At 40.9% G+C, this 26,925-nt stretch overlaps 1 long non-coding RNA gene across 1 annotated transcript; it reads left to right on the top strand.

Moving 5' to 3' along the window:
• Positions 1 to 21,408: 21,408 nt before the first annotated feature.
• On the top strand, positions 21,409 to 26,636 carry LOC104006471 (uncharacterized). The gene is made up of 2 exons (XR_680214.5): positions 21,409 to 21,530; positions 24,194 to 26,636. It is a non-coding gene; the product is annotated as an uncharacterized LOC104006471 (long non-coding RNA).
• Positions 26,637 to 26,925: the final 289 nt, after the last annotated feature.

Raw genomic sequence — 26,925 nt, 5'->3', positions numbered from 1 at the left:
AGTATTGCCAGGGAAGGAAGGCTTCATTTCAGGCGACATCAGCTGGAGAGATGGGAGACAAGCCTCCAACTCACCTTTCCCAGCCCTGACTAAAGTTAGGAGCTTATATAGTGGGGAAGAAACACAGAAGCTGCAAGGAAGAGTTGCTCAGCAGGTGGCAGGTGGTCAGATGAAAGGTCTGGTATCTGATGTCTCATTGTAATCATGTGCAGGAAAATAGGAATTAGGGAGGGGGTGAGAAAGAGGAGCTGTTCAACAGGCAGCAGGTGCGTCTTATTGCCCAGGTGTGGGGATCTGAAAAGCCTCAGTTCCTGAATAGTAACTGGGAGGCCTGATGGTAGGTTTCCTGAGAAAGGAACTTAGATACGACAGGTGTAAATTTATCAAGCTTCACTTCTATGGAAGAATTGAGCTGGTTTTACTTGGACACATTAAGCATGGTCCAGCCTCAGGCCCTTTTCACTTGCCACTCTATCTGCCTGGAACACTCTTCACTCATATATCTGCATCATTCTCTTCCTTATCTCTTTTAGGGGCTCTGCTCAAAAGTCACCCATAGCAATGCGATCTTTCCTAATTATTCTATTTGAAATAAGAAACATCCTTCTCCATGATGATGTACCCCTTGCCTGCTTTTTCTCCATAGCATTTATCACCTATACCAAAGGTCCTCACACTCTATCAGGTATCAGAATCACCTCGGGTGGGAGGAGGCATGTTAAAACCCAGATTCCTGGCCCTAATCCCAGTTTCTGATTGAGTAGGTCTGGGAAGGAGCCTGAGAATTTGCATTTTCCAGAAGTTCCCAGGCGATGCTGGTCCCAGGATCACATTTGTATATATGTGTGTGTATGTGTCTATGTAAGTAATTTGTATATATACAGAGGACATCTATCTGTGTATATACAAATTACTTTTATAAGCAAATAATACCTTATATCTATATAGAGGACATCTATATATATATATATATATATATATATATACTATATATACTGTATTTACACTGTAATACTTTTTAAAACTCTAGTATTGCTATAATTTTATTCTCTTTCTGCTATATATTTCATTTATTTGTAATCCTTGCTGCCCATTCTTTAATGATTCATATGGGCTTTCCAGAAGACTGGCTTTCATTTTTCATATGCGTTATTCTCTTTCTCTTTGTCTCTCTCAGTGTTTACATCCCTTATCTCTTTTCTTCTTGTTTCGTTATGTAGGTTTCATTACTCTTTACCTTCTTGAGTTAAATAGCTCATTTTCCACCTTTCCTGGTTTCTGTTCCATGTATTTAAGGTTCTCCATAGTCCTGGAAGCACTGCTCTAGCTCCATTCCACTAACTTTGAAATGCAATGCTTTTCTTGCCACAAAGCTCTACATATTTTAATCACTTTTCTAACTGATTTTCTCTTGAAATCAAATGTTGTTCAGTGGTATCTTTATTGGTGCCTAGACATATGGAATTTATGAAAACTACCATTTTATAGGTTTCTAATTTTATTGCACTGTGGTCAGAGAATTTAGTCTGAATGGCATGAATGCCTTGAAATGTTTTTAATCTTTTTGCAACCAAGCACATGTCCAGTTTTTGTGAAGTCCCTATGAGCTTGAAAAGAATATGAATCTTGTTTGTTGGGGATGAAGAGATGTATACATGTGATTTATTGTATATAATAGCACTTATATTCATATATATTAGCCTCACTAATCATGCTGTTCCAATCTTTCACACGTGTGGTTGTTTGTTGTCTGCTTGGACCACCATTTCCTTCCCTCCGTTTATTCTCATTTTTCCTTCTGGGATGCTATTAGAAAATGTTGGCACTTCTATGTCTGTCTTCCATATCTCTTAACTCTTTTGTCATTCTTTTCATTTCTTCCTTCTTTCTTGATGCCTACTGGGATAATTCTTCAACCTGGACATCCAGCTTGCAAATTAAGACTTGGTGTCCGTTCAGCCTTCATTCACACACGGATACTTTGCTGTTCCCTGGCCCACAGTAAAGATGGAATAGGAATCAGGACAGGGAATGTGAGGGAGAGAAAATGACAAAAATACAGTTCCTTCCCAGAAGAGGCTGACCTGGGCTTCAGTTGTCCCCTTGGGCTCTCTCTAGCATAAGGTCATCATCGTCTCACTCCCCTTCCCAACCTCACCTCCCCTCAACCAACTGGGTCCCAACCAAGACTCTCACAGAGAGTTTCTTAAGATGTTTGTGTTATTTGACTGAGCACACTTGAGAGCCACCAACCTCCCCGTCTTTTCTGTAGAATCTGCAACTCAGGGTTCCATGTGGGAGTCAGCAGTCTGTGAATAGTCATTTCATATGCATTCTGACTTATCTGTGAGTCCCCGTTCCCTGTTTTCATAGCCACTGCTTGCCTTAATTTTACTCTTTACAAAATAATACAAGAAAGTACCAAGAAGTTTGGGATCATTTTATTAGCAACAAATGTCTGTCAATATTAATTTATCCCAGGTGTGAAATATGAGTGAGATAAATGCCAAACTATTAAATTCAACTTAACATGAACAGCAAAGAATGAACTGAAATTCTTGGCTGGTAGAGTAGCCACATTTTTCTAGCAGACTTGACCTGCTGAAGTTCAGAGATCTGGAGTGAAAAACTTAACAGAGGTCGAGACAAGTACTGAATCTGGGAGGACGCATTTCTCAGGATAAATTCCCCAGGATTTTAGCGAGTGGTTTCTCCATTTAGTTGCCAGACTTAGCAAATAAAAATATAGGACACCTAATTAAACTTGAAAAATAGCTTTAACTGCTGCATTTTGGTAATTTATTTTAAAAGTAGTGGAGTACAGGACATTTAGGGAGTCCCAACAAAGTGAATACACGACACAGGACAAAATTATTAAATACCGGACATCTATGTATGGGTCACCTGGCAACTCAATTTCTCCATCCACTGGCCATTAGTAGACTTGCATGGGCCCTGTAGTTGCTCAAGACCATTATGAGAAAGGCCATCCTTCCAAAGTATGATCCCCGACCATCTTGAGAGACAATAGTTAACATCAGGATCATTTGGGAAATTTCAGGACAAATATTTGCATAACAATAGGCTTGATTTAGAAGAGAGGTTCTTAACCCTGGATGTACATTAGGATCACCTGGGGACTGGGTTGCCAAATTAAATACAGAGTGCTCAGTTAAACTTACATTTCAGATAAACACAAATAACTTCTTAATGTGTGTCCCAAATATTGTATATAATATGCACAGTATTTATATGTACACTAAAAAAAATTTTATCTGAAATTCACATTTAACTGGGCATTCTGTATTTTCATTTGCTATGTTTGACAACCCTAGATGGGTGGGGGTGGGGTTAAAACATGCCCCTGCCTGGGCCACACCCCTGATAAATTCAATCACAGACTAAGGGTGGGCCAGTTACGAATCTCTCCAGGTGATTCTGCTGGACAACCAGGGTTGACAGCCCCTCCTCTGGAGTTTAGAGCTGAGCATCTGTGTTCACATGGCCCACCTGGGATTTGTTCAAGTGCAGATGCAGTGATCTGGGGTGGGGTGTGAGGTTCTGCATTTCTAACAAGTTCCCAGGTGATGCTGTCCCATAAGTCAGAGCACTTAGTTGTTTAACAAGCATTTCTGAGCTCTGAGGGTCAGAGTCAGGTGGGATGAGTGTAGAGGTCCACAGTCATTGAAGGGGTATAAGCTCCCCTCACAGTTCATGGCTGTTCGTCCGTGACAGGCGTTTGGTGCATTTTCCAGGTCTTTTCCTCACTAGCACTGCAGTGGGACCATGTGACATGAGCATTTCCTTGGCCCAGCTTGTCTCATAAGTTCCTAATGGTTTCCTCTTTGAGTAAACGATATACCTGGCTGCAAGGGGGAAACCCTATTGTGTATTTGGGTGTATGTGTATTGTAGTGGAGGGAGGGTGATCAGAGAGCAATCCCTTCCCTTGAGGAGTTGTGCTCAGACACTGCCTGACCTAGCAGCCTCTCCTGGCCTGATGGAAGCAGGAGTTTGTTCTCTAGAAATAATCTGACCCAGAAAGCATTTTAGACCCCTTAGAGTAGCCATGATAGCCCTGCAGAAAATCATGAGATTTTTGCATTGGTGCATATGTGTGGAATGAAAGGTGTGGGATGAATGTGGATATGCACATGGCAACGGAGCCATGGAAGGAAGTCAGGCAGGGTCCACGGCACCGAGTGGGCCCACTTCAGCTTTCTTATATTACTGAGTGAAGTTCCAGAGGTGCTTGTTCCTCCTGTGTCCCAGCTCCTACCCCCGACTGCTTCATGTCTGTTGTACACACACAAACACATGAGTGCACGCACACACATACAAACACACTTTTTCTTTCTTCGACTCTTAGAGAAGATCCAAAAGTTTAGGCCACTGTTAAGATCACTAGGAAAATGCTGGCTTGTTCCTCTGGGGTTGTCTAACCAAGGTTATGATCTTTAAAGGAATACACATGAGCCAGTCACTAGCTAATGCTGTCAAGTGTGGAGACTGAAAAGTCATTCTGAAAGCTACCAGGTACTGCCATGTGCCAGAACCGCCCTCAGAATACTCCATAGAAATAGGACAGGGCAGGTCCTTATTCCTGTCCCTCCAAGGAGGCGGGGCAGATTAGTTGGAAAAGCAATGTTGCCTGCAGAATGAGAAGATCTGATCCCATTTAAGTTTTGGGATCTAATAGTGATGTGACTTTAGACAAGACACTTGAGTGGTCTGATTCTCCATTTCCTTCTAATAACTGGGCTAGTCATACTTGAAAGAGCTGCTGGGGGTTAATGAGAGAAGCTGCATGACAGCACCGAGCACAAGCCCTGGCACAAGGGAAGTGTAGATCCATGTCAGCCAGTCCTGCCTACCGGGAGAGATGCCGATTCTTTCCACTATCACTTCATGACCTTTGCCTCTCCATTTCTTATTCCCAGACATTTGCTCTGTGGCAAGAAGGCCGTAGAGAGCAGCAAAACTGCAGTTCAAAGAGAACTGCAAAGCCATGCATCAGCAGCCCAGCTCATGTTTATAAGGAATGGCATTTATAGCTGAGCATTTTCCAGGGTAGCATATTTCAATAACACAATACAAATCACACCAAAATACCAGCACACACACACACACACCCCTTTAAAAAGTATTTACTATCAATTTTATAAGAAGTTGACGGAAGTGTTGAAAGAATGTTGAAATGAAAAGCCACTTCTGAAACACCCCTTCATGCGTTGAAACATTTTGGTGTGTTATTAGTATTATTCTTTTTAATCTGGAGGCTCTTGGCCACCCCCGCCTGCGTGACGGAACGAGGAAATGCTCCCGTTTGAAGAGCAGGAATATCACTGGTTATCCGCTCGGTGAACATTTGTTGATTCCAAATGAATCATCACCTGTGAAAATCAAGAAATGCCATTTACCGCTTAGACCCAACAGGATTGCACTCAGTGAACTAATTATTGGACAAAATGTGCCAATTGTTTCAGAGGACAGAGGTGCCCTGATTTTTTTTTTTTTTTTTTTTGGTTTGTGATTTAAAAAAAAATCAGTTCAACTCCTCCTTTTTTTAACCTTTATTTTAGATTCAGGAGTACATGTGAAGTCAATTCCTCACTTTTAAATGCTGCAAAGTGAGCAAACATTGACTAGTGTGGCCAGACATAGACAATGGTGTATTTGTGAGTAACGACCAAATTCATACAATCTACTATAAATATATTTTCTTCTGTGTATATACATATATGTGTATATATGAGAATATTAATATAAATTACACATGTATGTATGTTAAATGCACTGCAAAAAATACATTCTCTCTCCATATTTGTATGTATGTACATATGACCACTCTCTGACCCCTAAAAATGAGGCAGTTAAAGAATATTTGATGACAAAGAGAAATATTAAAATATTAAGTTGAAAAAGTTTTGGAAACAATATCATATAGTATAATCCCATTTTGGAAAATTTATATGTATACATATATATAAAACATGTGTAGAAAAAATGAGGATATATAACAGTATGTGACCAGTGGTTATGTCCATGCGGTGGAATTACTGGTGATTTGTTTTCTTTCTGCTTTTTTTTTTTGCGTTTCTTCAATAAACATGTATTATTTTTATAGTCAGAAAAAGATCCCATGACAAATGTTATCTTTAGGAAATAAAATCGAAAAAACCTGGTCTTTTCTATGGCCTCTGCTCAGTAAGCTGCCCTAGCCTTGCAGCTTTTGCAGTGAGAACTCACAGTTTCCTTGACTGGTCTGGCAAAGGCTAAAGAGAGAAACCTCCAGCAAGTTGGCAGAGCTCAAAGAGTTACCTGCACAGCACTGCCTTGTCGGAGGAAGAAGTAGGGGCCTCATAGCCTTTAGGCTCTGTATTTGAGGGTAGAGGCATCCCTGAAGCCAGGAGGTGAAGCTCCAAAGAGCCCCACTCTTGGCAGATGCCCTGTTGTTGCCATGTTAAAAGTCTTAATAATTTTTTTTTTTTTTTTTTGAGACGGAGTTTTGCTCTTGTTGCCTAGGCTGGGGTACAATGCTGCAATCTCAGCCCACTGCAACCTGCAACTCCTGGGTTCAAGTGATTCTCCTGCCTCAGCCTCCTGAGTAGCTGGGATTACAGGCGTGTGCCACCACACCTGGGCTAGTTTTCTTGTAGTTTTAGTAGAGACAGGGTTTCACCATGTTGTCCAGGCTGGTCTAGAACTCCTGACTTCAGGTGATCCACCTGCCTTGGCCAAAGTGCTGGGATTACAGGTGTAAGCCACCACGCCTGGCCAAAAGTTTTAATAATTTTTGAACAAGGAGATTTGCATTTTCATTTTTCACTGGGATCTGCAAATTATGTAGCTGGTATTGTCTGACACTCTGACCTCTCAAAGCAGAGTCAAAGAAAAACATGAAGAATAAAACAGCACTGCTTTGAATGTCTGGTCTTCAGGAACATCACCCAAGTTGAGTTAACCTGGAAAATTTTCTTTCCTTCATAGAATTTCACACCATTTCTCTTTATTAAAAACACAACGCAAACAATCTCAACAGTGCTGGAGGCTGGCACTGACATTCACTCAGCTCAGTGATGTCGTTTCTCTAGAGTGTGGCTCTGCAGGGGTACTTCTTGGCCAAGTACCCTTCTCATGGGGCCGGCTGTGGCATGCGTGCATCCCTTCTTTCAAAGATGCAGACATTTCCGAGCTGCTCTGGTGTTGGCAGACCCTGGGAAAGACTGTCCTATTCGCCAAGCTCTTGGCCCGAGAACGTGTACCCTAAGATAATGTTTTTTGTTTTTCTAACTCAACTCCAAAAAGTACAATCAATAAAATTTACCTGCCTTGTTGGGTTGGTGCACTTCTAAAAAGGAAGAAGAAGAAGAAGAAGAGGAAGAGGAGGAAGAGGAGGAAGAAAAGGAAGAGGAAGAGGAAGAAGAGGAAGAGGAAGAGGAGTCTGCATTTCATTCTGAATGCCTTTTAAGGAAACCAAAAATTTGAAACAGGAGACAAACAGGATCATTACTGACTTTTCAAGCGTTTGAAAGAAAGAGGCAGAAAATCATTAGTAAAGTCTCCTCCATGTCTGCTGATATTTTTGGTTTGCAAAATGTTGAAAACTGTATTTTCAATGGAAAACATAAATATTTTAATAAATCGATCATATATAAATATTTCATTTATGGAATACAATGAAAGCCTGCAGTGTGCTACACATTGCACGCGTTGCCTCCTGATGCTGGGGTGCGACTCTGTTTTAGCCATTCCCGAGGCCCTTGGGGTCCGCGTGAGCCTCCCGTGGCTGCCCTCTGCCTGCATTCCTTGCTGAGCTGCCGGCTTGTCATCTCCGCGTGGGTTAACCCAGCTCCGGCACGCTGGCCTCATCGCAGCCTGCCCTGATTAATCTTGGTCTCACTCGACCCTGTCCCAGAAATGGCTTCTCTTATTACAAAGTATCATCCTACCTCAGCTGTTGAAACCTGGTCATTTCGCACCTGCTTCGATGAATTCTGAGCGACTTGTGTTTTTGATGAGCTGCTCACTTCATAAATTCACCCCTCTCCAGTTATCAGCACTTGGTCACCGCCTGAGTGTGTCCTCGCTCAGCCTTCTCAGCAGCACCAGGAAGAGGCCTCTTTGAAAGCGTCTGCTTGCATTAAGATTCCCAACTAATGACTTTAAGTCTGTCTGAAAACTTGAAATACCTAATTGACAGAGGATAAAACTTAGATCCACAACTTGACTCGACAGACACCAGTCTTTCCGTCATTGTCCCACATACCAGCAAGCGATCTGGAGCAGATAAAACGTAGAATTGAACATTTTCCTCAAATTAAAGTAAAAATATGGCTTACCTTCTGACCCTTGCGTAGGCATTTGTTTGTTTGTTTTTTTCTTTCATGAAATCACTGCCTACGTTTTCTTTTCCCTCTATGGATTTTTCAACACCACTAATTGCTGGAAATACCAAAATGCCAGGAGCTCCAGGGCACTTCTGGCATTTTAGGGCCAGCTCAGACCAGGAAATACTTCGAGTTTGGTTAGGGAACCTGATCGCTCGAGGTTTCCAGCCCAGATAGTTTTGGTATCCGAACCCTCACCAGCATTGCTGAGACAATGCAGCCTTCCTCCCTTTGTCTCTTGCTGAAAAATGATCCTCTCAGGTCTGATTCAAAGGGATCGGTATCAACTCTTCTCTCTAGAGGAGCTTTGGCAGTCTATGTGGTTTGTGGTATCTGATTACTGGTGTGTGTTTATAGGTGGGCGTCTGAGTGTGTGTGTTCATTATGTACTGAGAGTGTTCAAGATCTTGCAAATAATAAACTCACTAGGTTTACACCCACAACCCCAGTGGAGCGTTCAAAAGGCAGGCAGTCACCCAAGCCGGCTCTTCTGTGATTCACAACCCCAGCGATCAACAGTTTGAGAACTCCTTTCCTACCCCTCAGGTGTCTTTTCCAGCTCCTTCCAGAGAAAACTGGAAAGGCTCAGACTCACACCTTGGGTAGAAAATGCCAAGCCTGGGAAAAACTCAGTCCCGAGTGTCTGTCTTCCCAAGCAAGCCCCGGACAGGGACCAGCCCCAGAAGCACCTCCAGGCTTAATCTCCCCATCCTGGCTGTACTCTTAGCCCTCACTCTGCGGCCTCGCCTCACCGCCGATGGAAGGAGGTGCACACTGATTAGGGCTCATAGTCATCACCGGGATCTGCTTCCTTTGTTTCAATCCAGGCTTCCAACTCTTGACTCTGTCCACTTAGGATCCTTTGAGGACTTGCCTTTATGAGCTACAGTGCGGTCCATCTGTGGGATTTTAGCTCAGAGTTGCCTCACTGTCTCCTCTTCCCTCTGGGGACTCAGAACCCACCCTCGGCTGCAGCTGCTGGGATGGGATTTTGATCACTTGGATTTTGATCACTTAGGTGGGATTCAGAAAAAGGAATTTGCTCCTTCTTCAACATGAGAAATAACCATCCTCCTATTGCTGCTGCCGCCACTGTTGGCTCTGGGCTTTGGAGACTTTGCCCTCCTGGAAACAGCTGCCCAGCTAGCTTCTGCCCCCAACTGTGGCCCTTCCCAGAGTTCCCTCTCCAGGAGGAGCCACCTAATACCATCCCTTGGGGTTCACCAAGTCAGAGGTGGTCAGCACCGCAGTACCTGCCTTTGCCTCCATGGCCCCAAAGGAGCTAAGCTGGGGGGACAACACCCATAGTTCTTCCCAACCCTGCCGGGTAGAATCAGCCAGCATCTCGGTCTTCCCCTTGGCTTCTCCACCCAAGTCCCAGTGTCACATGGTGGATCTTTCATTTTCATTCACCCAAAGAGCCACAGTTCAAGTCCTCTTGTAGGGGCTCAGCTCAATATAATGAGCACAACAGGTTCACACCTTAAACTAGGCCTGGTGTGTATACCCTGACCCATTTCAAATAAGTTCAGGGTTCTTGCCTCTAGGAGAGTAGGAGAACTGCTGCCTATTCTCTACAAAATTATTGTTTCTTCCTTGCTAGGCTGTTTCCCTAATTGGCCTCCCTTACTGCCGTAGCTGGGATATGCATGTAAGCAACCTCTGGGGCATACATCGCTGAGCTCTCCCACTCTTTTCTTCAGAAAAGGCTCAGACACATACTTCAGGCTTGACAGCAGAGATTCTCATGTGTCACAGCACAGCACACTCACCTTGTCCCTCATTATACATGCATATTCCTTTATTCCATTCCTAGACGTTCCAATATGGTGGCTTTGACTTGGGCAGGGTGTCTTGATAATTAGCAAGCCACTCCCTCACCCAGGTGATTCTGATGCAGGTGGCTCGTAGACATCATTTTGAGAAATGAGGCTTTACAGTCTTTGGATTACATCCTGGTTAAAAATAAATAATTACCAGGTAGTATTATTATCAAAATGATAAGTAGTTATGACATCCTGAGTTCCTGTGTTAATTGCCACTTTGGAGAAGTCTGAAATTCTTTTGGCTGAACTGCTATTATCTCTGCACTTGGATCTATGAATCCTGGGACTCTAGAGAGGAGACCAAAAAGGTAGTAAGTGGTTAAAACCTGGCTACATGGATGAAATGAAATATTATCACATCATGCAAAAATGACAGACTATTTTTTCAAGGTATGTTTGGGGTTATCTGCATTGAGTGTACAAAACAGGCACTTTAAAATCTCCCGAAGAGAGGACATCAAAGAGATGAATGGTCATCTTCCAGTTCTACTGAAACTGTGATGAAGAAGCAACTGGTCAAGACCTGCCATTTGTATTAACATCTCATGGGTGATACAGACAGTGACAAGTGTTTTTGAGGATGTGGAGAAATTGGAGCCTTCATATATCACTGATGGGAATGTAAAACAGTGTGGGTGGCGTGGAAAACAGCCTGGCAGGTCCTCAAAATGATAATCGCAGATTTACCACATAACCCAGAAATTCTACTCCGAGATGTCTACCCAAGATAGATGAAAAGGTATGTCCACACAAAGCCTTGTATGTGAATATTCATAGCAGCATTATTCATACTAGCCCTAAAGTCGAAACAACGCAAATGACCGCCAAGTGATGGATGGATAAACAAGATGTGATATACTGTACTATGGAATATTATTTGGCAATAAAAAGGAATGAAGTACTGATCTATGCTACAAGATGGAGAAACCTTTAAAACCTTATGCTAATTTTAAAAGCCAATCACAAAAGACCTTCTGTTCTATGGTTCTATTTCTATGAAATGTCCAGAATAAGCAAATCTATAGAGACAGAAAGTAGATTAGTAGTTGCTTAGGGCTGTGATTGGTGGGGATGGAGAGTGATTATTAATGGTACATTTCTTTGGAGGGTGATGAAAATGTTCTAATAATAGATGATGGTGATGGCTGTGTAACTCCGAACATACTAAAAAAACATTTAATTTTATATTATACTTTAAATGGGTGAATTTTATAATGTATAAAATTACTTTAAATGAAATAAAGTAAAGCTACTTTTTTAAAAAGACACCATAGGTAGAAAAGAAATAGTCATCTCAATTGTAAGCCCAAAATAAAAAAATCACAAGGGCAGATCCTTTAAATTGTAAGTGTCGATTTGAGGTAGAGCCGCTCCTGGGGGCAGCTCTAAAACCTTGGTGCAAGGTTTTTATTTAATGGTGGTTAAAGATCCTGCCAAGCAATGCCAAGTTCACAGCTGGTCTAGGAGAGTGAGTTATCTGGTGACAGGTTTCCTGTACTGAGAGGCTCAATGTCTCTGAGTGCTTGGACCTCAGCGTCCCTGAGGGTAAGCACCCTCTGTAGCTTAAGCATACACTTTAGGGCAAAGTTTCAACAGTTCCATGCCGAGCTTAGAGACTTTCGCCTCTGACATGTTAGCTAAATCTGGCACAGGCAACAAGCCATGATCCAAAGAGGATCTTTGTGAAAACTACATTTCTTGTATAAAAACCTTTTCATTTTGAAAAATCGCTCCTTGTCCACCTGCATTTGTAACTTTATTTGGGTCAGTTGGCTGGAAAATGGATGGAATTTTTCAACATGATCATTTTACAGCTTGAAAGATAAACTTTTTTTTTTTGTTCTGCTTCAAATATTCCACTTGTTGCTAAGACTCTGCCAATGAAAGTTGAGCTTCACCTTTAGAATTATTTACACTGTCTTCTATAATTCACTCTGGGTATTGTCATAACCTTAGACATGGAACCTCTAATTCAGCAACTTCATACTCGAGTTGTAACAACCTATTTTTGTTCCATCTCATGATATTTCCCTACTCCTTTTCGAAGAACCTGAAAGAAGAGTCTAACTTCTTAGCGTCAGCCTTATTGCCAGGCTGTGACTTTTGCTGACAACATTTTATTTTAATTTGATTAATTAAAAATGAAATATTATTGCTGAATGGGATGTTAGGGAGCTCATGGTTTGATACCTTCATCCTACAGATCAGGGCAAGGCTTCTTTGGAAGGTTGTGACCAAGTCACAGAGTTATTTATTTCAGATCTTGGTTTGCTCATCTTTAAAATGGGATAGATAACATTTTCCCCTTAGTATTGCTTCATTCATAAAATTGTTATAAGGATAAAATAAGATAATCTTTGTGGGTGTGTTTTGAAAAAACTGTCTAGGGAAATAGTATTTTTAATAAACACATGCAAAGTCAATTTTATTCTGAGAAGGTTATTATCTCCTCTCAGAAAAACTGAAATCCTAAGTGAAGTCACATCTTTAGAGTGGACACATATTGACCTAGTCTGAAAAATACTGTCTGATGAGAATAGAAGAGTTAAATCATTTTTTTTCATGTCCAGGAGGGAAGCTATATTTAATACACTGTGTCCACATATCTTTTAAATATTCATCAGCTTTGTAATTTTTAAATTAGACTAGTGTGTAAGGATTGGAGTATTGAGGGTAAAAGTTTGATTTTACCTTCAAAGTAAAGGTAAAATGATTTCCTAAATAGGAAGAAGAAGGCTTCAAGTGAAATTATGTTGCTACATCACCAATATGAGAGTTTCTTAAATCAGCCACAGGAAAGGTGTTGAGAGAAGGAGCAAGTTGATTTCAAAAAGTGATACTGGAAAACTGGAAATAGATGTAGATTGCTGACGAACAGGGGAAGGTAGGAAGATTTAGATGTGCTTGGTTTTGACTTGAATTGAGACAATGTTTCTAGGATTCTGTGATATTATGGCAGCAATGACAGATTTCCAAGGCAAGGCAATCATCTAAATTGTGTCAAAGGCACCCATAACTATGTGGGGTGATGTGTCTTAGGAGCGAAATCAGGCTGAAGAACTTTAGAAATACACAAAGGGACTTCCAGATAGAAAGCACATGGAATTAAATTGAATGCAGCTAAGACCGATACATCCTTAAAAAGAAAAAGCCAGATACTCCTGTCATGCTCACTGATGCTAGTTTGCCTTAGAGGACCAAGCAGGACTCAGAATGAACTGCAACTTTGCTTCCAACTAGGAGAGATAAATGCATTTGCACTGATAGATTTTCTGCAAAGTTGAGTGAGGTTTAGGACTAGACTGTTCTCTTTATATTAAAGCTCACAACTAAAAATGTTTTCTGTTCAGTTTAAGTGAAGAAAAAACTTGGAGGTGCCTGCACACCCCATCCTCTGAGAATGTCTCCTCTCCTCATCCTTAGGGTGGGCTCCTGTGCCATCTTTATGGTGTAACTTCTCCCTCACAGTCAAAGCTGGTTGGACCTCTGGTGGACATCCAGCCCAGGCTGAACCAATCAAATCTTTTTGACTCAGAATGCAGAATCAGGAATCTAAGATATTGGCCAGATCTTGCTGAAGTTTTGAGCCAGACTGTAATGCAAAATTGGGCCTTTGGTAGTCATATGCTTGGAGGAGCAGAGAGGCGTAATCAGGAAAGAAAAAACAGGATACAGATGTGCAGGCGAAAGCAGAAACAAGAAGCTGTGAGCTCCTAGAGAGATGGGGAAACTGACGGGTTCTGACAGCTTTACAGTTTCTAGTCTAATTCTTTGTGAGGTGCAGTTAAACTTCCTGGCCTGAGATGCACACATTTGCTTAAGCTAGTTGTGGTGGGTATTTATTATCTTCAGCTTAACAAGCCTCAGTGAAAATCTCACAGACATTGTAAAAGGGAAAATAATGGATTGTTCTTTTTTTGTTATAAAATATCCTTCTTGGTAGGATAATTTTTCTTAAGTATTTTATTTTAGGAAACCTTAACTATGACACGTTTTTTAAAATGCCATTTGGATATCACTCACATTATTACACACAAATGCCACTCTAGCCAGGAAGGATACAAATTCTAGCATTGTAGTTGCTCACTAAATAGCTGTTAAATGAATGTTTCTTAGATAGATATTTACTAACTATTCCAGTACTGAGCTAAGAAACATATTAATCCTATGTTTCCAGAATTAATGATTAGTGTCCTTGGAAGACTGTTGTGTCTTTCATCAAAACACAAATGAAACATTTTTAATGGATTTGCTAGAACACGTGGCCTACGTATGCCATGTAGTTATATTTGTATTATTTCCATATAAGAGAGATTTATTGCCTCATAATAGCAATTAGGAGAGGAAAAGTGGTGTTGGGTCTTTGAAGACAGTTTATAGAAAGAAGCAGTGGTTGAATTTTCTACATGTGGTAAATTTAGTGGAAAATTTATTCATTTCCATTGCTGAGATGCCGTGTAGATGGCTAAATGTAAGGTTAAAATTCTTTTCCTCCATTTTAGAGTTAGACCGGGAATCAAATCTTGCTCAGTGCCTGGGGAGATGAATTTAATACCTCTCTAAATTGCACGACATCATTTTCAGAAGTACCTTGAAACTGTTTGTGAACATGCTAATAAGAATGACCTCAACTGCCCAGGAGGAGGGAAGAAGTTGATCTCTATTGGAGACCTTCGCATTAAGGAGTGATTCTACCTGAGGTTGATTTCTAGGGGCCCTAAAGGACACAGGTGGGTTTCATTGCCCTCAGCTGACCATCCAGGCTGAGTAGTCCAGCTGGTCGATGGGATAAACGGTGGTCTTGGTTGTTCCCACATTAGCTACGCATAGCCTTTTGGCCTAGAAACTTTCTGAAAGTTAATTTGGCAAGAGATATTTCCTGAAATAGCCCATTGCAGTGGCCCATTTTGAGCCCCAAATTGATGTTGAAATAACTTATATGATTTTATAAGGATAGGTACTTTATATTTTCTAAAGCCATAGGACATCTGAAGGTTTTCCTTATGCCTGGATTTATGTAAGAAATTGTTGGCTGAGTGCAGTGGCTCATGTCTGTAATCCCAGTACTTTGGGAGGCCGAGGCAGGCAGATGCCTGAGCTCGGGAATTCGAACCCAGCCTGGGCAACATGGCGAAACTCTGTCTCTATTAAAAATACAAAAAATTAGCCAGTCGTGGTGGTGGGCGCCTGTAGTCCCAGCTACTTGGGATGCTGAAGCAGGAGAATCACTTGAACTCAGGAGGCAGAGGTTGCAGTGAGCCGAGATTGCACCACTACACTCCAGCCTGGGTGACAGAGCAAGACTCCAAATCAAAAAAAAGAAAAAAAGAAAAAGAAAAAAGAAATTGTTGTGTGATTTTCATGAGCAATGTTATTCCTGTTAAATAAAATTCAATGTAAGTAACATTCAAAATAAGAAGAGTGTAATGGGTTACTTTAAAGACTTGAAGGAAAATCACAGACGAAGGTAGTTCATTTTGCTTTTTTTCTAAGATGCAGAGTCAAATTTTCATTTGGTCCAGCAAATTGCCAGAGAAATAAGTCTGTATTTTGTCACTAGTCATGGCCGCAGAGATGTTTATGAAAAGCACGGACAATCTTCCTGATCTGTATCAGGAAATGTGTTCAGCTACAAGTAACAAAAGCCCCAAACAGTGGATTACGCGAATTAGGGTTTTTATTTTTCTCACCTTTCCAGAAGTCCAGAGATCAATGGCTAATGGTTTTGCCTCAGTGGCTTACAGATACCAAGGCCAAGGTACCTGGGAAAATCTGGGAAGAGCAAAGAGGGAAATGATGCAGGCCTGCTAGGTCTGCCCTTCTGTAAGGCCCACCCACAAAACTTCTGCTCACATTTTGTGGGTCCGAACTCTGTCTGCAGAAGGTGCTGGCTTTTAGCGGGACACATTACACCTCCCAACAATGTTAAAGTCTGTCAGAAAGAGGGGCAGGTGACCAGCTGGTCTGCCCCAATATCACGGCAAACTAAAGACAAGGACGGTGTCCTCAACACCTCTGGAAATGAACATCTTGCTATGGACGGATCCATCTGAATATATCTCAAACTTGCTTAAATCTATTTATATTTTTAGCCAGTCTACATTTTTGAGGGAGCAGTCAACAATGTTAGAAACAAACAAACAAACAAACTCAAAAGTGTTTATTTTCAAGTTAACCTTTCCCATAGAAGATAAAGAAGAGCTCAGCGGGCAGACAGTTGCTAAACATCACTGTTTGGGTGTTCCCCACTCTCTCCTAAAGAGCAACGTGGGAATTGCTAATACTTGGAGACTCCCTCCTTTCCCTACTCATCATTCCTCCATACGCATACATGTATTCAGGCCAGTCACGTAGACCAAGCTTCCATCAAGCCCCACTGTGCACCAGTGTACTGTGTGTGAGTGTGTATATATCTACATTATATATGTTATTTTCTCTATATTATGTTTTTTGCATCTTAAAAACCCTTTCTGCCTGGAGAGAGACTGCCTCTCTCTGGGCTAGCCAATTCTTAGAGATAGCAAAGGGCTCCGAGGGGAGTATGTCCATGATATGCAAGCTAAGCAATCTAGAGTCATCCTCCTCTATTTGGCCCAGCCACCCCAGGAGGCAATATAGCCTTGCTAAAGTTAAGCTCAGATATGGAATTATCTGTGTTGCAGTGGAAATGGTTAAGTTGCAACATAAATCGTTGGCTCATCTGAACTCTTGGGTGAGTTGGCTGTACTTTGGGATGAGATGAAGTGTTTTTTTTTTTTTTTAAACCAAGCCTTCACTGCTTCCACATGGAAGGCACCATATGGGTAGAAGGTGCCCAGTGCAAAGGATGGGCATTCTGGCTGATGAGTAGTTCTTCCAGAACAATATGGGGCTCCTGCCCTGTCCTGGGTGAGGCATATGACTTGTGCTACTTCTCCAGTAGCTGTGAAGAACTTCCATTCCAATATTCATATTCACATTGCAAATCTATTTGAGTTCTGCTGTGAGTCTGGGCACCATAAAAACAGGGAAGAGCAATCTGTGGTAGCAGCACCACTAGGGACAGCCTCCAGCTGTTTGTGGCATATAGGAACATTCGAGAGGGAGGACACACTCAATAAATCTTAGTAATGAGTTGAAAGTTGCCCACCTCCTTCCAAAAGTCTTTGAGTTGCATCTGCTCTACATTTCTACCTCCTTCCTCTTTCTCTATTTCCTTTCTGCCTAGAGGCTTCCATTATCCTGAGCTTTGCTATAAAATCATCAAAGGTTCATAGTTACTCTAGGCTGGGCCGATGTTCCTCTGATGTACTGTACTGTGTTCTCTGAATTGTAAAATATGTTCATGATTAACTCAAAACTAGACTGAAAGTACCTATGATTGGGGGAAAAATAAAAGGTCATTTCTTAAAAGGGTAGCTGGAGGCTGGATGGGAGAATGCTGTGACAAGGGGCTATGGGGAGGAAAACTCTCCCAAGGTGCGAAGAGCCCCTGAGGCAGGGGTCGAGAGATGGGAGGGACAGCTGGGCATGCCCTCAGTCAGAAATGCCCAAGGCGGTGTCTGAGCACTGTGCTTCCTGACGTCCCTACATGTCCCCCTAGATCCTGAGGACTAGAAGCTGCTATATATGCTGCCTGCCTCAGAAAAGTGATGCCAGGTATTGCTATTGCTATTGAAGTGCTTATGATTATGTTAGAACTTGACTTTTGGGCTGAGACCTCTGGAGTTGTGTGTGGTGGGCATGATGGAAAGAAGGGGATGCAATCCTATCATTTCTCATAAGATCAAGAAAAGCATCTGTGTAACAGAAAGATAACGTGAGCCACGTGGCTCATCTTCATTCTTCTAGTAGCCCTATTAAGAACCTAAAAAGATATGGGTGAAATAAATTTTAATAATGTAGTTATTTAACCCTATATAGCCAAAATATTATTTTAACATGTAATCAATATAAAATGTTAAGGAGATACTTTGTAAATGTTTTGGGTACAAAATCTTCAAAATCTGCTGTGTATGTTGTACTCAGAGCACACTGTAATTTAGACCAGCTACATTTCAAGTGTTCAGTAGCCACACGTGGCTGGTGGCTCCTGTATTGATCAGAACCACTCTAGGAAGATCCATTGCTTCAACATATCATGGCTGCTTTCATCCATCTTCGCCCTGCCTCTCTCTCTCTGACCATTCTGTAACCTCTCCCTTCCACTCTTCTTTCTACTTGCCCCCATTTTCCCTAACTCCTTTCCCAGTACTCCCCAATCTTTCTTTGCTCCTTTTCTTTCTTATGTCAGTGACTTTTTCACTAGATAGTAGAGCCAGAAAGAAAGGAACAAAAAGAGCTTACTTTTGTGCTAGAATAGAAGAGATACAGGAGCAAACAGTATGTAGTTCTAGCCCAAACCATACCAAATCAAGTTCCAGGAAGAAATAACATTTCTAAGTAAATTTTGTTTGGAAAGGAGGTCATTAAATTAATTTAATTCATAATAAAATAAGAAACACTAACTATTCTCTATGATTTAATGACTCTATGCACACGTGTATCAAATTTTCCAGCAGTAGCCATACCAGATTTCTTTCAGTGGCATAGAATCTATTTAATTGCTTGATCTTTGTAAACTAGCATCCAAGCTCATGCAGAATGTGTGGGAAGCATTCTCAGATGCTACTCTTCTCTTTGCCACTGAAAGCCTCGCCGACTCATATCCCTGTTTCTCAGAAACAGGAATAAGGAGATACAGTCACACACTGCATAATGATGCTTTGCCCAGTGATGGTCCACATGTAGGACGGTGGTCTCATATGAAAAAACCAGTAGGGAACAGTGGCATGTGCCTGTAATCCCAGCTACTCAGGAGACTAACATGGGAGGATCACTTGAGCTCAGAAGTTTGAGGCTACAATGAGCCACAACTGTGCCACCGCACTCCAGCCTGGGTGACAGAGCAAAACTCTGTCTCAAAAAGAAAAAAAAAGAAAGAAAAAGAAAGTCTAGCACAACTATTATGCATTGTACATGTACATAATACTTAAAAATGATAATAAACAACGTTACTGACTTATACATACTTTTCATCACTATTTTAGAGTACTCCTTTACTTATTAAAAAAAAAACTGTAAAACAGCCTCAGGAAGGTCCTTTAGGAGGTATTCCAGAAGAAGGCATTGTTATCATAGTAGACAACAGCTTCACGCATGTAACTGCCTCTGAAGACCTTCCAGTGGGACAAGATGTGGAAGTGGAAGACAGTGATATTGATGATCCTGACCCTGTGTAGGCCTAGGCTAATGTTTGCATTTGTGTCTTAGTTTTTAACAAAAAAGTTTAAAAAGTGAAAAAGAATTTAATAGAAAAAAGCTTATAGAGTAAAGATATAAAGAAAGAAAATATTTTTGTACAGCTGTACAATGAATTCGTATTTTAAACTAAATGTTATTACAAAAGAGTCAAAAAGTTAAAAAAATTAAAAAGTTTATAAAGTAAAAAGTTTCAGTAAGCTAAGGGTAATTTATTATTGAAGAAAGAAAAAAATTTTAAATAAATTTAGTGTAGCCTAAGTGTCCAGTGTTTATAAAGTCTACGGTTGTGTACAGTAATGTCCTAGGCCTTCACATTCACTCACAACTCACTCACTCACTCACCCAGAACATCTCCCAGGCCTGCAAGCTCCGATCACGGTAAGTGCCCTATACAAGGGTACCCGTTTTAATGTTTTATACTGTATTTTTACTGTATCTTTTCCATGTTTAGATTCAAAAATGCTTACCATTGTGTTATAATTGCCTACAATATTGAGTACAGTAACATGCTGTACAGGTTTGTAGGGTAGGAGCAATAGGCTACACCTTATATCCTGGGTGTATAGTAGGCTATACCATCTAGGTTTGTGTAAGTACACTATGATGTTCACACAAGGACAAAGTCGCCAAATGATGCATTTCAGAAGGAAGGTATCCCTGCCATTAAGTGACGTATGACAATAGTTTCTTTTCCCCTCTTCCCTCCTCTTTGATGTTGAAGAATGGCTTGGCAGAGCCTGGAGGTCAGTCACATAATGAAATGGTTGACTCCTAACTCTAAGATGTGGATTTCTTTGGTACAGAGGGCTGTTCTTCAAAGTCTTAAATATACAAGAATCCCAGCTTGGGCTCCCAGAGATATTAGGTGTTTTTCTCACCTCCTTATTTCCCTCTTGTTCAATAGTATTCACTATTCCATTGTGAAGTCTCCCCCAGGTCATTTTTGGTTGATTCTGGGCATCTTTCTTGAGCATCCCAGCTCTTCCCACTGGTTGGGATACACTAGGAGCTTTTCCAAAATTTGATCTTGGGCTCTGCTATACTGGCATGCTGCCTCAAACAGACAGTCCCTTGACTTACCATAAGTCAATTCCATTGTCCAGCTTCTTAAATAGAAATCATTTGGTCATTTTAATATTTTGACTGCTCATTCCTGCATTTATATATAATTATGCTTAGACTGCCTTTTTCTACCATGTGCAAATTCAACATGAAAACACTTCTCTCTTTAGCTTTAGCCTCACTGGCTATGCTGAGCCAAAGCTTTTGTTGTTTTCTGTCTAGCTTATCCACCACCCACTTCATTTGACCTTATAAACATGTTTAAATAGATTTCTCGGATAATGACCATTCTAGCTGGCAACTTCCCGTTTAGATATTATAGCAGGCACAGTGCAAATTAGAGGGCAGAGCAAAAGCACTAAGAATCATGAGACCCTGGATAAATATAGTAGACCTGCTCAGCCTCATAGGACAAGGCTGGGTTCTTAGCCCAGTTTACCCACTGACTCAGGGGGTGACTCTGGGGAAGGTCGAGTAAAACAATCATTGGTTTCATCTACTGGTGACTCAGTCATGTTGATCTCGATAAATGGGGGCAAAAGAAGGAGTCTGCTGTCACGGAGACACCTCATTTCCATCCTGGGTATTTCACTGTTCCCTGGGTTGGCCTCTGAGTTCACTGGGAGGAAAACAAAGATGCCGTTTGTGCACTATTGAAGGCAGGCTGGGGCAACTGGCCGTATCAGCAATGAGAGGAATCTTTTAAAGGTTAGCAGATGGGCAAATAGGAAGAGCTGTTCAACCTGATATTAAAAGGTTGCGTTTCAAAGGTGGCTTTGTTCAATTCAGTGTTATCTCGCTTTAATATTTTCCACTGCTCTGCGATTTTGCTAATAGACCATTCCACCAGTGATGAGAGCATTCAGTGAGAGCCTGGTGTTCTGCTCAGTACCAAGTGCAGCACTTTCACATGCTTGATGCTCAATGAATGTTGAAGGAGAGAGTGAATGGATACAGAGCTGAATGAGTAGGTATGGTTACATTGTAAATGGCCTTGCTCACATTCTTTGACAGCAGCTTTCTTTGCTGACTTGATTTTCCAAATGTCAGAATTGTCAAATCTGAGCTTCTTCAAGTTTTCTTTCTTTTCCTGATTTCTAGAGTAAGGGTTGGTTTAGTAAGCATTTTCAGTGACTCTCTGACCATCTGATGGGTCTTTTAGATTCAGCTATTTGCAGGAGATCATACTTTTGTGACCTAGAAGGGAAATTTTTTTGGATAAATTTTCATGAGTCTTTATTAAATAAACTTAGCATATCCTCCTTCCTCATTCCATAGAAATAGATCTCCATACTTTCTGAGTTGGAATAAGGAAATGAAATAATATAATATATAAAGTTGTACAGTAATTTGATGAGCAACTAGATTAATTGTTCTTCAAAATGCAGAAAATAAACCTGTATACTAAAGGAAAAATGCAACTTGCAAAATAAATTACTGTATAAAAAAACTTAAACATTCATATTTTTCCCTTTGAGGGAGAAGAGGCAACTTCAAATGGGTGAATGACATCATTGTTGACTAGTTAATAAAATCATCTTATATAATATAGTTCTTATACACTTTTTTTGTTGTCCTGAATACCTTTATGTCCTGATAAAAATTGCTTGAGGCATGAGGAACAAGTGTTCGGTACTCTTTGAAGAGATGTGGTAACTAAGCATTGGGGGTTGGCCTTGTTGCCTAAGATCACACAGTTTGCAGCTGAACTGAAACTAGAAACCAGGGATGCTGGATCAGAGTCCAGTACTCTTTAGAATATTAGAAAGAAGGAAAGTCAGCTGGGTGCGGTGGCTTACACCTGTAATCTCAGCTCTTTGGGAAGCTGAGGCAGGCAGATCACTTGAGGTCAGGAGTTTGAGACCAGCCTGGCCAACATGGTGAAACCCCGTCTCTACTAAAAATACAAAAATTAGCCAGGAGTGCTGGCACATGCCTGTAATCCCAGCTACTTGGGAGGCTGAGGCAGGAGAAGTGCTTGAACCTGGGAGGCGGAGGTTGCAGTGAGCTGAGATCGGGCCATAGCATTCCAGCCTGGGCGAAGAAGCGAGACTCCATCTCAAAAAAGAAAGAAAGAAAGAAAGAAAGTCAGATGCACAAAATATGAATGGAAGAAGAGCTAATAATAATGAAATGTTTTTGGTAGGGTTTACCTCAATGAAAAGCAAAATCACCTCCACGATTTTCTCCCAATTGAATGAAATGTTCTAAGTATCAATCTAGGAGTTCCATAAAAACAAGGACTGTGCCTCCTTCAGATCTCCTGGATCTAACCCAATTTCTCATGTAGTAGGTCCTAAACACGTGCTTGATGAATGAATAGATAACTTTCCACAATGTCTTCTGTTGTTAGCTCCTTCTCTTATCCCTTAATAATCCTTTCACATATTTCCTCCCTCTGGGTGGACCATAAGTCAACTTCAAGATTAGACATGTGGCATAACATCATTGTGAATACATATTTATTGAGCACAGTGAGGAAGCAAGAGTTGAAGCAAGGGTTATATTTGTCTTCTTGGATTCCACTCCTTCATAAACAAAGAAAACACAACTAGTAGAACTTTTGGAGTTGAAGAGACTTTAGAGATCATGTAGTATATTTCCTTTAGCTGAAGTGCAAAGGTATGAAATGGCTAAGGAAGGCCTCATAAGGAGATGGGAGCAGTGCTGATATGAGATTGGCATCTCCCAAATTCCAGTCCCGTGTTTGTTCTAATGCACCACCTCTTGCCTTTCTAGTGCATGTGTATATGTGTATATATCTATATCCATATCCATATCTATAGCTATCTTGAAATGAGTTGGTCATTCTTGTCTAAATTTGAGTAACATCAAGGTCCCCGAAATTCAACAGAAAGGGTAACATATATTGCAAATGGTCTCTTTTCAATGAAATATGTTTTTGATTAGTATCTTTTCAACAGTTTTCATAAGCAGTATAAGAAATGAAGATGATCACAAAGCACTAGTTGGACATTCACTTTGAGTACTTGTCAATCATTAAGTGTTCATTCACATGCCATGATGGACTGTAGGGCACCCTGTTGGATGCTGGAGGAGTAGGGATAAGAAGAAGGATGAGGCAAAATCCCTGTCTTCAAGGATCATGCAGTTTCGAAAATTAATATTTACATAAAAATGAATAACATGAGTGTCCATCAAATGGTGGAAGTGCAGGTAATAGTGCTGCCATCTCACTGCATTAGGGAGGCCTTTCTGGAGGAGGATGTATTTATGCATATAAAGGATTGGCCAAGCTAAAACAAGTGAAGGAGACTACTTTGGTGGGTCAGGGATGCAGAGAAAATGACAAAATCAAATGCCAATAATTCTAATGGTTTTCAAGATTCCTTAAAGTATTTTGGCCATCGGTTTTCAAGTATAGACTATAATTTGCACTACGTATGTACTAATCCTACTGTATTTAGGTTTTAGCGTTGACTCTCACAAAACCATAATCTGAAAAGTTCTTGTGACAGGCATTGACAGCTATATAGAACAACCTTTGGCTAAAGGATGGGCATCTCTGACCAGTAGTGTAGTGGCCACTTCTCTGCTCTTCTCACTTCCCCTCAGATCCATTGTGCCATGTTGGTGTGCCTTTCCCCTAGCTTCTCTGTGATTTTGTTTCTAGGTTCACCCTTGTGACTCTCTCAGAGGACTGCCCCGTTGTCTGCAAGCCTGAAAACCACAAGTGCCTAAGGGGTTGCATCCTCCCTGCACAGCCATTAGCCAATGACTGGCAAAGGAGAGGGAAAGCTCGGATCCATTGCCTCGTTTGGGAAAAACTCGGAGACATGATTCGCACTCTGGAGTTTTCCTGCAGGATCAGGCCTACATCCCCTTTCTGAAATTTCTCATAAACCACGGTCCCCTGCTTGGCTTTTTCCCCTTCCCTGCCCATCATCCATCTTCCTCTACTTCTCTCCTTCATTTCAGAATCTGCATCTGAGAAAACTGCCCTAAGATAAGGAATATGCCTATCTTCCAATTTGAGTTCTGTAAACAACAGCCAAGAGAGCAGGGGTGATGATACAGCTGAGCCACAATCAAGTTTCTTATTATTTTCCGGGCACAGAAGATTCCAGTCCACATCCTTTCTTCCTTTCATTCCCAAGATATAGCAATAGAAGTCTGAAGACGGTAAACTCTAATAACTGTTCCCTGAATAGAAAATAACAAGCCTTCCCCTCCATGCCTAACAGTCCCCAATACAATTGGTGTTCATAATATGCAGTTTGAAGACAATGATGACCAATGACCAAAGGCATAATCTGAATCACAGCCCTATATCAGTGCTCTGGACCCACACATCCTCTTGCTCACCCAGTGATGTTTACCAGGAGGCATCTTGCCAGAAAGGAAATCAGCTGTGGGGGCTATACAGTTCCAGGAGCCAGCCCATCAAGAAGGCATTTGTGAGTTTCAGGGCGTGGGGATACAGTGGAACAAAAGTGGTGTCTGTTTGCTTGCATCATGGAAGCAGCATTGGAAGAAATCACTCCTGACCAACTGATGCCAGTTGGTGGAGCCCAGATTTTTAAAACTAGCTGATTGCCCATCAAGAAGGATGTCCAAGGGATGAACCCACCAGCATGACTCTCTCCCTCCCTCTGTTTGATTTTTTCAGGAGTGCTACTCTGTGATAGGCTGCACTCATGTGATGATTACTGTATTGTGCATTTGCTGATTCTTATGATGTACAGACTTTCCAAAGCTCAGCTGCTTTATAATGTCCAAATTAATACCAACAGCATTTCTGGGAAGAGGAAGGGAACTACTGTGACGTATGGACCAAATCTGATGATTCATGTAAAACTTATCAGTTACATTTTACCTCCTTTGTCCCCTTCTAGTCCTTTAAGAAATAAGAATCAATCATTGTCACATTGTCTAGTTATTTATGCTGTACTTACCCAAAAAGGTAAGTTTACATCTCATGAATTTTGACTTATTGAGAAGAAATCCAATCTCAGTCCTGGATTGAGACTGTTCTTGTTGTTAATTAATGAAAACTGAATTATAGATTGTTTTGTACAAAAAGTGTTATTGAAAGAAATGTCACACTAAAAGATATATCAAAAGCCTTGATAAAATTAAGATTCATTGTGTTTAGCATTAGTCTCATCCATCATTCTGGGAGAAGGCATATTAAAATCAACAAGGTTATTTTGACATAATTTACCCTTAGTGATTCTTCACAATTCCTCCAGGATGACAGATAGGACTTGGTAATCATAGCTGAAGAGGGTTCATCAATTCATAGTTAAATTAATGAATGAACAAAATATAATGTCATTCATCCATCCATTTATTCATCATCCTACTTAGTAACTCACTTTTTAACAATGCTTCCTAAAATGCTATGCACACTGTGAATTGGTTTTACAAGATTCTTTTAATCAAAGATGAAATTTATAACATAGAAACAGAAAACCAAATACTGCTTATTCTCACTTACAAGTGGGAGGTAAACACTGGGTACACACTGGCACAAAGATGGGAGAAACAGACACTGGGGACTACAGGAGGGGGTAGGAGGGGGACAAGGTTTGAAAAACTTCCTATTGGGAAGTTTACTCTCAGTAAGCTCATTACCTGGGTGATGGGTTCAATTGTACTCCAAACCTCAGCATCACACAATATACCCTTTAACAAACCTGCACATATACCCCAAGTCTAAAATAAAAGTTGAGAAAAAAGATGAAATTTAGTTCAGCCACAGTCTTACAGAAAATATCAAATTAATAAAGTCTAAAGTTATGAGATTTGACAGTTTTATAGTAGTTGACATCCATAGAATAGACAATCTGGACTTTACGTGATCTATGGGACATCTAGAGGATGTCCAACAGAAGAGAGGCTGCCTTTTCTGTGTACCTCTTTTAATAAGTAAGGACAGCTTCTTAGAACCCCCCAAACAGGCTTCTTTCTGAACCAATCACTGACATGAGAAATGGAACAGCTACTTAAGATTAATGAAGATTTGCTCTCTGAGTCATGTAAAGGAGGGGCGAAGACCTGAACAAAAAGTAAAGGAAGAGAGAAATGACTGGTGGCCAATAAACCAACAGTGTCTGCTTCAGCTACATTTCCAGGAGCCAGCTTCTTCTACAATGGTGAGAAGTGTGTTGAGGGGTCATGAGGTGACTTTTTGCAAGGGTGGCTATTGCTTGTAAGTGAAGACACGGGGGCCATAAGGTATGATTGATGGAGGAACATTCTCACCTTCCCCAAAGTACCTCACAAATGCATCTCCTGAAAAATCCCACATTATGACTTTGGGTTACATTATTTTATCTGGAATTAAAATACCTATGAAAATGCATGTTTATAATTTTAGAGTGGGATAGCATAGTAAATAAA

This window comes from Pan troglodytes, chromosome 4, assembly GCF_028858775.2.
Source record: "Pan troglodytes isolate AG18354 chromosome 4, NHGRI_mPanTro3-v2.0_pri, whole genome shotgun sequence".
NCBI classification, from domain to species: Eukaryota; Metazoa; Chordata; class Mammalia; order Primates; family Hominidae; genus Pan; species Pan troglodytes.
The sequence above is the reverse complement of the archived record's forward strand: the minus strand, read 5'-3'. Positions and strand labels throughout refer to the sequence as shown.